The 11,170-nt window shown below is 36.3% G+C and overlaps 1 protein-coding gene across 1 annotated transcript in view; it reads left to right on the top strand.

The window, feature by feature from the left end:
* Window positions 1-8,855: 8,855 nt before the first annotated feature.
* The window catches only part of LOC131151762 (CHD3-type chromatin-remodeling factor PICKLE-like), a 131,667-nt gene continuing 129,352 nt past the window's right edge, over window positions 8,856-11,170 (top strand). The window contains exon 1 of the mRNA XM_058103165.1: window positions 8,856-9,132. The gene's annotated coding sequence lies outside the window, so the exon portion shown is untranslated. The remainder of the gene's footprint in view (window positions 9,133-11,170) is intronic.

The raw sequence follows: 11,170 nt of genomic DNA, 5'->3' as shown, positions 1-11,170 counted from the left end.
TTAATGTATAAGTTGTATTATAGATTATAAGATAGACACTATTTTTGGTTTTGGGAGAATTTTCTTTTATGTGTATATTTGTAATCTTCCAAACCCGTATTTGTAACCACGGTATTCCTCCGCCATAAGTGAGGGTAATTAATAAAATAAGTAACAAATTTTCCTTAGAGGATGGTGTAAAGCACAAATAGCAAATTTCGATGACGAAATTTTATAAGGAAGAGAGAATGTAGAGACCCAAAAAATAATAGCAATTAAATAATAGAGAGAAAGAGGTATAAATGGGAGAAAAGGGAAAATTCAAAAAGGAACCAAAGTAAGGGTTCGTCGACGAACTACCTAGTTTCGTCGACGAACGCCCTTATATGTTTTGTAGACAAGCCTCAGTGTCTCAACGACGAAAAGATACCGAGAGGGGAAAATTTCAGACCTTTGGTTCGTCGACGAACTCATTACCTTCGTCAACGAACACTCTTCATGGGTTCGCCGACGAGGCCACATGTCTCGTCGATGAAGCCACGTGGACAGCTACAATATATAGCCGAAAATCACATTTCAATGAGAAAATCAATTCCTCTTTCACTTTCTCTCTCTACATTTTGGTTTATCCACCTTCTCTCTATGATTTCGGCTCCATCTCTCCCCGTTTCGACAATCAGAAGTTACCACGTTGATCCTAGGGAGATTCTCTACAAATTAGTTGGAGCATAATTTTGGTTTGAGAAGTTCAGGCACCATCCCAAAATCAGGATAAGTAGGTTATTTTAGGATTTTCATGATTATTAGACTTTTCTAAACCCATATTTTGTGTTAGATGAAAATATGCTGAGGTTGAGTTAATTAAACTAAGGTGTTGTGATTTCAGGATTTGGGTTTCCAAACACCATAGGTGTAAAGACCCGGAGAATTTATAGTAATTAAATAATAAAAAGGAGAAGGAAAGGGAAATTTCAAAGAGGACTCGTAGGGTCTCGTCAACAAATATAGGGACTTCGTCGACGAGTATTCTTCTAGGGATCGTCGAGGTGGACACGTGTCTCATCGACGAGAATTTACCGAGAGAGTGTTTTGCAGAGCCTGAAGTTTGTTGACAAGAGATTCATATTCGGTGATGAACTTCCTTCATGGACTCGTCAACGAGGTGACGTGTCTCGTCGACGAATCCAAGTCTATAAGTAGGCCTAAATCAGATTTTTTCAGCAAAAAGTCGCGTAGGAAACTCTCTTTCTTTCTCTAAAAACCATCCCTCTCCCACTTCTCTCTAGATTTTTGGCTCCAAGTTTCCCCGGTTTGACGATCAGAAGCTTCCAAAGTGGTCTTGGGGAGTTTCTCTACAACCTACCTAGAGCGGAAATTCAATTTGGGCAGTTTGGGAACCATCCCAAAATTTGGGTAAGTAGATTTTTAAGCATTTCCAGTATTACCAGTATTATTTGGGGTCATATTTTGTGTTCTATGAGGATATACTGGTGTTTTGTGGAATAAATTTAGGGTGCCATATTTTCAAGAATAAAGTATTTTTGGGACAATGCAGACATGGGTTGAGGACCCCAGCAAGTATCTGTTCGGGGGCCCAAGTAAATTATAGTTCAAGAAATTATGAATAGGCAATCTTAGGAAATATGGGTGTATTGATTTACTGGAGAATGGGTGCATGTAAATGCAGGTTTATGGGGTTGGTACACCGAAAGTGCAAGAGTTGAGTAGAGGCTAGCCTCCCAGTCAAATAGGTAAGGGAAAATTGTAAGAACCCGAACCATGATGTATGGGTTAATTATGTAAAAGAGGGATAAAATGGTAAATTGAGCAGGGTTCGTCGACGAGGCCAAGGTTCGTCGACGAAGGTTGAAGACTCCTCGTCAACAAAATTCAGAGACTCATCGACGAAATTCAGAGACTCATCGACGAGGGAATGTTGAGAGGTCCAAAGGAATTGAAATATCCGGCTCGTCGACAAGGCCACCGACTTGTCGACGAAGCCAATGAAGGACTCGTCAACGAGGACACCAATTCGTCGACGAATCCACCCGGGTCAAAGGTCCTATAAATGATATTTTTGGTTGCTTTGGGGCTAAGTTTCCCTAAACTCTCTCCCTCTCTCTCTATAATTCGAAGCTCTCTCTCTCTCCTTGACTTCTTCGCCGTTTGTCGCTTGATTCGTAAATCCAACATTACTGCGAGGATTAGAGAAGGGTTCTCTACGTTTCTAGCGGATCAGAATCTCGTTTCAAGCGATTTTGGGTTTCAGACTAAAATTGAGGTAAGGCTCGGTTTTCGTTTCTGATTCGGTATATGTGTAGTAGTACGGATTGTAAGCCAGTATTGTACTATGGTTTGTAGGTTTTGGAGTCTTAGTTCGTAATTTTGGGGACCATAGAGTTCGTAGTTGGAATTCAGGTTAAGGTAAGGGGATTCTGTTTATATCAGTTTATTTTTGAAATCGGGATCGGTAAGCCTGTAGGCTACAGTCGTATGTATGTTTTGGCTACTTATTTGGGAAAATCTATCAGGTAAAAATACAGGATTTTTGGATTACAGTTTTTGGGAAAATTGGGGATTTCGGGTATCATCTCTACTTGGTTTGGAAAACTGTTAGTTATGTTGAAACTGTATTATTGAGGTGACCGTAATCCATATTTGCATAAACTGTATACTTGAATTTGTAAACGATATGATCTGCCATAAACCAAATAAGTGTGGTATGTATGGTTGTATGTATTTGTTCCAGGTATTTGTAAAATAGCTATGTGGTGGCTAATTACCGTACGCTGAAATGTATAGGAACGTGAGTTCCAAAATGATTCCAAGGATTTGTAAAATAGCCATGTATCGATTAACTACTGTGGGCGCGAGTGGTCGGCTCTATATCCGAGGTGTGAAATATCACCAGTATGTTCCAGTTGGTCACCGAAGGGTGTGTTCTACACCGTATGTAGCAATGTAATCATTGTGGGTCTGAGTCGTCGCGTCGTAGTTGCGTGTGTAGAAATGTAATCGTTGTGAGATGAGGTGACCTTGTGTAATTGCGTATGTAGCAATGTAATCAATGTGGGCCTGGGTCATCGCAACGTAGTTGCGTGTGTAGCAATGTAATCGCTGTGAAACGAGATGACCTTGTGTAGTTGTGTATGGAGCAATGTAATCACTATTGGGCCTCGGTTGTCGCAGCGTAGTTGCGAACTAGTGTGACGACACTGACCGTATGTTTTGGGTATCGTATGTACTGGAATGGTTTTTGTGAAAATACTGGAACTATATGTATATGTATGGAACTGTATGGAAATGTTTCGAATTGTATCGTATTTTATAGTGTTATGCAGTATGTAAAATAACACTGGTATGCCACACACTGATATAACCTGCTTTCTTCCTTACTAAGAGGTGTCTCACCCCGAATGTACGTACAATGTTTTCAGGTCCTTCAGGTAGCCGTAAGTAGCATCCTAGCATCTAGAAGCAAGGGGTGTCGTAGCTACTGTTAGTACCTATTTAGGTACGAGTTTTGGTATCCAGGCTGTCGGGATGGTTTTTGTAGACACCTGGGGTATGTTCTGTATTATGGGAATGTATATCCTAGCTTGTATAAACTCTGGTATGATATTGTTTATGTATAAACGACCGTATTTCGCTGTGTATTTTGGATGAGTATGGATTATTATGTGTATGTATATGGGCATCTGTCCACCCCACAGGGTCGGACCCTCTTTTGTATCGTATCATGTGTGTTTTAAATTGATACAGAGACAGGTTAGGTTACTCAAATTCACACTTGGGACCCACTTGCGGGTTCAGGGTGTGACAGAAATATGCTATGTTAGAAATTTTAGAAATTACATCAGTAGTATCTATATATTTCGGGGTGAATTCTACAGGGTATAAATTATTTTTATTATTCAACAAATACATATTTTATTAGAGGGTTTTTTTTTTTTTTATTTAATTGTGTCGGCATGTGTTAATATTGGATCAGTTCATGATTTATACAATATTTCAAAATAACATGGTTTATAGTATTTTTGCATAGAAACATGTTTTACTGGATTTTATAGAATTATGAACTACAATGTATATGTGTATACAAATATATTATGCAGACAGATAATATGTAGACAGATATATTTTGTAGACAGATATTTATCAAATAGATATTTTACATATATTATATAGACAAATATTTTATAGTATATTAGCAGAAAATATCAATATGCAGTTTTCTGAAAATATGATTTATAGTATTTTTTAAAATAACATGATTTCAAAACCATAACACTCAGTTATTCAGTTATTCAGTAAGATATTTAGATTATGCAGATCATTTTAGAAATGTTATGGTTATTTCAAAATCATGGTAAAAACAGTAAGATAATGATAAGTATCAGTACTAAATAGTATCAGACCCTGATGAATTATTCAGTCAGATTCAGACAGCAGAGTACGGTACCGTTGTTATTTTTAGAGAAGAGGGCAACCACATATCTTAGATAGTATGTGGATTCCTTCAACCATGTCTATGGAGAGATTGCAGTCTCCCTAGTGTTCTATGTTGAGGAGACTGGTTTGACGAGGTAGAGACTAGTTATGGTGCCCAGAGAGATTGCAATGGGCCAGATTGGTGATTGGTAGAGTTTCAAATTGACTTAACTAGTAGGCCAACCAAAGTTAAGCCCCACCTACATAAGGGGTTTAATAATGACATTCAGATTTCAGGGTATTATCACAATTGTTTATATATATACAAATTTACAGTACAACAGCAGATTACTATGATATTAGAATTATGTGTAACTAGAAAATTCAGATATAAAATTGTATTTTAAATTATAATTAATGTAAACTGTATGATGTACTAGACTATCAGTTTTATAGTTTCAATATTATATCAGTATATTACATGTGTAACTCAGTTGCCACACACTAGTAATAACATATTTCCTCTTACTGAGCGTTGTCTCATCCTAGTGACTTAACATTTTTCAGGTGATCCAACTAGGTGAGCAGATCAGGCTCGCAGGTAGAGAGGGTCTTGCGCTGCCCTTTTTGGAGGGTGAGTGTCTCTTGGGTGTTGGTTGTTTGGATAGATTCCAGGGTTTTGATGGACGTCAGTGGGAGTTTTGTAATGTATATTTTGGGACTTTTAGATTTCTTGTATTGTAAATATAGTATATAGTTTTATGTTTACTGCTTCTTAGGAATGTAATGTGTACAAAGTTTCCTCAGTGCTCCCTTGGGTCTGAGATGTTTTCAACAGATAATAGAGGGAGATTTTCTATATATGTTTAAGTGGAAAAAAAAATGGCATAAAAAATCAAGTCGTTACAATAGGCATGGGCTGAGGATCCCACCGGGTGTTTTCTTAAGAACTCAGGTAACATTGATAAATAATAAGTAGTTTAGAATTTTATGGATAAAAGAGTTATGTGAGCCTGGGAAAAAAATGAGTATAGTTGTAATTCTGAGTTGGGTTGATTGAATTAGGAAATGTTCATTATTTCAGGATTTTGAGTTTGGGACACCGTGGGCGTGAGGATAGAATTGGAGTCAGGCCTCCTAGTTAGTGAGGTAAGGGAAATATGTTATGCCAGTTAAATCAGAAATTTTTACCAGTAAAGTGTAGTATATGTTTATGGGTTTCTAGAGTAAGAAATTATACAGTTTTACAGATTATAGTTAATGAGTTTTATTTATTTGTGTGGCATGAGAAATATTAGTATAGTACAGAATTCTACAAAGCTTTTACAAAAATACGATTATATAGTTTTGTAGAATTATGATACACAGATTATACAGTTTTATTAACAGAACTATGGTTATTCAGTGCTTTATAGAACTATGATTTACACAATTTACTCAGATATTACAGTTTATTCAGATATACAGTATTCATAGTACCATGATATACAGATTACAAAACCATGATATACAGATATTATAGAGTCATAACATACAGATATTATAGTTATACAAATCAGTTTATTACATCATTATGGTTAACACAACTTTATAGAATCATGGTTATTATAGTTGAAGAGAATCATGGTAAACTAGTAAGATATATAACAGTATTATATAGTATCAGACTTTGATGGACTAGATCGGTTTACAGTATTGTAGTTATTACAGTATAGAGTGCAACCATATATCTCAGATAGTGTGTGGATTTTATGAGTAGTTGATCGCGCCTTGGGAGAGAATGTAGGCTCCCCGGTAGTCAGGGTTAAGGTGGCCGATCTGACGACAGAGGTTTCAGTTGACTTATCCTGGTAGGCCAACTAGTGTTAAGTCTCGCCTACGGGCCGCACAACCCTGTCATGAGGGGTTAAATCATGACTTACAATTATCCATTCAAGGAAGTTTTCACAATTATACACACACACACACACACACACACACAAAAATTTACAGAAAACAGCAGATATACCTATAGATACTAAAAATATGATTAAATAGAAAGTTCAGAAACTGTTATATTTTAAGCCACAGAGGTGTGAGTTATATTGTATTTTATTTCACTTGTTATCTTAGTTTCAGTTGATTAAAAGTATATTGTTAATGTAAACTTAGTTGCTGCACACTGGTAATAGCATATTTCGTCTTACTGAGAGTTGTCTCATCATATTAATTTAAACATTTCAGGTAATCTAGTTAGACGAGCAGATCAGGCTCGAAGATAAAGGGGATCTTGTACTGCCCTGTCTGTAGGGTAAGTGAATGCTGGGAGATATATTTTTGTGTAGATTCTAGATGATCTAGTGGAGAATACTGGAGAGATGTATATATATGTTTTGGGAAAATATTGAATTTTGGTATTGTAATTATGGTTATATGATTTTATGTTTTCCGCTGCATAGGTGTGTTATCTTATGAACAGGCACTTCTCGGTACCCACTTAGGGACCGAGATGTTATAGTAGATTTTTAGAGTAGTATGATTTTACAATATTTTAAAAAAAATGATATGAAATTTTGGGTCGTTATAACTACATACCCTCAATTATTATGTAGTCCATCATAGGGAAGCATACACCCACATGCACATCGAAACAGAGAAAGATGTGTAAAATAAACAAGCAAAATACACCCAAAAACATGCAAAATAGACAAACAAAGCACAAAATGCATAAAAAAGGAATCCTATGGGGATTTAAGGCTTGATTTTGCTGTTGTATGAAATTTTATTTTTAACTATTTTTCTTAATACTTAATTTTTAGGGAATCTTTGCAATTTTTCGTATTTTTTAAAAACTATTTTTGGAATTTTTAAAATCATTTAAAATTAATTTTAAAAAGGAAACTTCTAATTTATTTTTTTTAAAGTGCAAAAATGCCAATACACGACGCTTTCGAGAGCAGACACATAAAAAAAATGATGTCAATGGTGAGTAAAGGGAATTTGATGCATTAATTTGTGAAACGTGTCTCTAACCAGACATTTATGAAGTGGCCACAAGGCAACTAATGATTGGTTGGCCATTAAACTAGTTCAAATTGGATGAATTTATTTCACAAATCAAAATATGATGTGTGGGATGAGTTGATTGAAAAGAAGTGTGTCTTCTATTGTTTATGAAGTGGCCATGAGGCAATCAATGATTGGTTCGATATCGAACCACTTCAAACATTGGTTGACCATTGAACCAATTCAAATTGAATGAACTAGTTCAAATCGAATGAATTGATCTTGCAAATCAAAGTATGAACATGACACGAGTTAATTAAAAAAAAAACCTAAAAACTAGGGCTAGGCACAAACCATACCCTTTGAACCATACTTAGATTGAAATTTATGTCCATTAGAAAATGCGAATTGTAACCAAACCATTTTAAACCATTAATCAAAATTCGATTAATTAATTTTTAGGTTGATATACAAAGTTAGTTGAACTAAATCATTAAATTCAATTAAAAAGGGTTCCTCTATGAACCACCATGCGTCACTTGTAACACCACCCATGCTGCCCTTGCCACCATGCTATCTGGTCGTCTTTTAACCATAACTTGTGCAACTCTCCTTTTCTCTAGGTTAGTCATAGCTGATTGTCACAACCTAAGCTTGTTCAGGGCATTATGCTTGCCTGTGACCGCTTATCTCGTGTGCTTGGGATGAGTTTCCATAATATAAATACTAGTGTAGGGTTATTTTCTACTATTAGTGTCTTTGTCTGCCAAATAAGGCAGTATGACTCTTCGGTCACTTTGATGTTTCCTAGTGTTATGATGATAATTACATAAAAACCTCTTTAGGGGAGGGTGAGTGTTCATTAGTCATTGTAAAACTCACTAGCTATTGTCAACGTGTTTAGTGTACCTGCCTCCCTCGCTAAGCACACAATGTCAACGAAGGTGTTGTTAATGAATTACGTTTGCTTCAATGTTTACTACTTGCTTGCCACGACTTTCATGAATTGATTACTGTTTCCGCTACTATTTGAATGAATGCTAATGAAAGTGTTTCGTGGATGAATGTTAGTAAACAATAGGCTTACTAGTTAAGTAAGAGTGTTTTAACTAGTGTCGCATGACCCTTCACAAGGGTGTGAAAATAGTCGGACCGTGACACTGATGTATGGTGTTGACACTATCTATCCCCTCCGATTCCTCAAATTTCATAATTGTACTATTCTATCTCTTTCCCTATGCCTTAAGTTATAAATTTTGTTAATTAATTAAATTACATGTATCAACTTAAGAAAAAAATATTATATATATATATATATAGAATGTATATATAGAATCTAATATAATTTCGTAGATATATTTTAACTAAATAGACCATTTAATCATTTTAGTTTGGCCGTACTTGAGAGTGGATGCCAACTATGTTACATTGCCTAATGTGCCCTACTCTACCTTATATGCCACACTGTCCCCGGCAAAACGATTTATGTCATATTTTTAATATAGGCGTTTCTGCAGTGACTCTTGCCTTTGCCAATTGCCGACGCCTGTGTCCATCTCTTTCCTCCCTCTCTCTCTCCTGCCCTTCGGTTACTTTTCTTTTTCTGTAGCTCTGATTCCCCCGACTCCGGCGACGATTCTGGCAAAAAGCAGAGCTACAGCGAGGTTCCGCTCGGCAGGCCTCAATTAAACCTAGAAGCTCACAACTGCTTCTACTTATCTGATCCAACAATCTCCAGTAACTTCTCTCTCTCTCTCTCTCTCTCTCTCTCTCTCTCTCTCTCTCTCGAGTTTCTCTCGCTGAAATTTCACACCCTGCATGGATAGTTTTCGAGACTCTATAGACGGAACTTAATTAGTAATGCCAAATGAACAACGACACTGGTCGTCGAATGTTCATTTTTCTGGGTTTCTTTAATTTCTCTCCCCCTCCCCTCCCTGAGCGTTGTTGCAGCATAATTCAGATTCATAAACGAGCACACGGTAGTTCAACACTCAACAGTGGAAACATTTGGGCGTGTTGGGTACTGGGTTTAAGGATGAATCCTGAAATTGATGGCTGGGATGAATTCTATTGTATTAGTTTGGTCTTTGGGTGGATGGGTTCTCTGCGGATGAACTATTTTAGGTTAATTTGATCTTCTGGTAGATGGGTTTTGTATGATTTATTGCTATCCTGCATTTGCATATGAGTTTGTTTGTTTTCTAGACTCATTGTGACGTGGTTGTGGGGTGCGTGTAGAATGTGGTTGTATTTTTTTGGTTTTGAATTTCAAAGCTTTTATAATTGGGGGTTTATTGTTTTTTGCGTGAGATATTTGTGCTGTTTATGATTAATGAGAAATTGTGGATTGTGGTGCTTCTATTTGTGTATACGTTTGTATATAGGTTTGTCTGCACACAGAGTCAAGATGCTTGTGCATTTGAGAGGATGGATTGTGTGAGTTGAGTTCAAATAAAAGTACATGTGGAATGTAGGTGTACACTTAAACCCAAAAAGTGAACATAAAGTAGAAACATAAATGAAATCCTTTGTGTAAGGAGTTAAATTTGCAAAAAAATTAGCTATATGATAATATAGTCTGGTTGGGATTGAACTATTTGTACTATTTTTTTTTATGTTGAATGTTGGTATGGAGAAGGTCGATAATTAATGGTAAGAGTTTGTTTGAGATTAAATTGCTGTTATTGGCTCATGGATTGTATGAATTTTGAAAGTCACTAGGTTCATGTATAGGACAACATTAGGGATACTTTTATTTGAAAAAATGTTTTATATTGTTTGTCCTTCTATGCACGGTGTGAATGTTTGAGATATGAATTTGTAAAGGATTGGTAAATATGGATTAAACCTGCTTTTAATACAAAGTGATGTAGGTTGGACAAGTAATAAAGAAGAAAAAGAAGGGTCGCTAGGTTCACATATGGGACAACATTAGGGATACTTTTATTCAAAAAAATATTTTATATTGTTTGCACTTCTATACATGGGGCATAGATATGAAGAAGAAGAAGTTGCAGAAGATGGAGAGAGACTGCAGCAATTTGATTGAAACAAATAACTGTACATCAACTTGCATGCCCAACACTCAAAACACTACTACAACTAACACCTATTTACAAAAGTAACCCAACTAAACACATAATTACAAATTGCTAAAGGGAGTCGCTAAAAGATGCAAAGAGGTCTTCCATACAAACACTAATTCCTAAACCTTCTTAAACCCACACCTAAAATACGCATGCCCAACACTAAAACTTCTACTTACAACTAACTTCTATTTACAAAAGTAACCCAACTAAACACATAATTACAAAATACTAAACGAAGTCACTAAAGAGGTGCCGAATGGGCGGCCTAGAGAATGTAGATGGTCCTCCATCATTCTCCCCTAGTTGAAAGGATCCTTGCTCCGCAGAGTAGGATTGCAAATATGACTCTAGCTAGTCAGGAGCACTATCACAAACATCATCCCTGGCAAGCCATGTAGCACTTGACTTGGGACGACCTCTCCACTAAACCAAATAGGGACAAATCCACCGTGAGGAGATGTCACAAACTCATTATCCAATATAGTCACCACTATTTTCTATGGTTGAGAAATAGATGGAGGTTGAGGAGCTATTGAACTTGCATAAGCATCAAATGGCAAACCAAGAGGCCCAAAAGTGCCTCTGTAAGGTGTCAAATATTTTACTTTAAAAACTAGACTAATTGGTCATATGAGTAGGCAAATCAAGTAAATATGCATTAGGTGCAAGTTTCTTAAGGATGA

The sequence above is a fragment of the Malania oleifera genome, chromosome 3 (genome assembly GCF_029873635.1).
Source record: "Malania oleifera isolate guangnan ecotype guangnan chromosome 3, ASM2987363v1, whole genome shotgun sequence".
Classification (NCBI taxonomy): Eukaryota; Viridiplantae; Streptophyta; class Magnoliopsida; order Santalales; family Ximeniaceae; genus Malania; species Malania oleifera.
Note: the sequence above shows the minus strand (reverse complement) of the source record. Positions and strands in the feature narration are given on the sequence as shown.